Source organism: Morone saxatilis, unplaced genomic scaffold, assembly GCF_004916995.1.
Source record: "Morone saxatilis isolate NCDOM2014 unplaced genomic scaffold, NCSU_SB_2.0 Contig24, whole genome shotgun sequence".
Lineage (NCBI taxonomy): Eukaryota > Metazoa > Chordata > Actinopteri > Moronidae > Morone > Morone saxatilis.
In genome coordinates this window covers 3,032,710-3,033,989 of record NW_023339807.1, presented here as the reverse complement: position 1 = coordinate 3,033,989, position 1,280 = coordinate 3,032,710, and positions in this window count along the sequence as shown.

Sequence of the window (1,280 nt, the reverse complement as noted above, 5' to 3'; positions counted from 1 at the left end):
AGCAGTAAGGACAGTGCAAAACGCTGAAGTGTAATAGCATTGGCATGGGTGGACTTTCATGTCATGATCAAGCTCTGATTTAATGATTATGATGTTAGTGTGACTGGGTGGTCAGCGGCTCAGCATTTGGGATGTGGGCCTAATAATTTAATGAATGAGCAAGGGATTAGTCATCATCACGCTGGGATTGGGCAGGGGCATCTAGGCACGGACATGGTGGTTATTGGATCACATTGATCTATTTGGGTGGAGTGGGTAGTACTATATGACATTGTTTAGACTTGGAAAAGCAACAACACGTCAACCTCAGAGCTGAATATTACTCCAATACTATTTCTGGTTCATTTCAGAAAAATAGGTGTGACTCTTGTTCAGTATGACGCACTCTACAGGCTGCTAATTTCAGAATTAAATCATTAATCGCTATTGCTTTGTGTCATGGTCTTCTTTTTACACTTTTTTGGGGCTTTTTGCCTTTAATGGATAGGACAGCTGAAGATAGACAGGAAAGGGGGAGAAAGGGAGGGATGACCACACAGTGAAAGGTTACGAGGTTTCAGATTCGAAAGACCATGGTCGCTGCAGCAAGAATCAGCCTTAGAGTGGAGGGAAGTTTCCAAAGTCTAGCTATTGGTGAAATCCAACGGTACAGTTTTCAGTGCCAAAGGGCTTTGCTGAGATATTGCTGTTCTCCCAATGACCAGCCACTGGTCCATTGTGTAGCCAGATGTTAGCCTGCCAAGATGGCTAGCCAGGGGCCTCATTTATAAAAGGTGGCTAGTGCCGTAACCACCAAAAAGTTTGCAAAATGGGGTGAAATAGTGTGTATGCATATTTTCCCAAAAATCGTTGGATTTATAGCGGAAATGAATGGGTGTGTATTTCTATGCATGCTTTCACCCCAGTGTGTAGAAGTCACGCAAAGTTTGTCAGTACACAGGTTCAGCAATTGCCAGATTGTGAGAATATTTAAGATTTACTTTATTAATCCCCTACTGGAGAAATTCTTTTTTCACTCTTTTTTTATTTTATATAACACACAGCTGAAATGCACACTCATTCCATGCAGGGTTTGTGGTCAAACATGCAAAACATGGAGAGAGATGGTGGAGTGATGGGCTGCCACCGTTAGCGGTGCCCATGAGCAGTTTTTGGGTTCTGTGCCTTGCTCAAGGCACCTCTCAAGTACCAGATCACACTCCATACTTTGTCCCTGTATGACTTAACCAGCAATACTCCGTTCCCATATCCGTGGTTCCACGAGATGATATTTCGGTGTG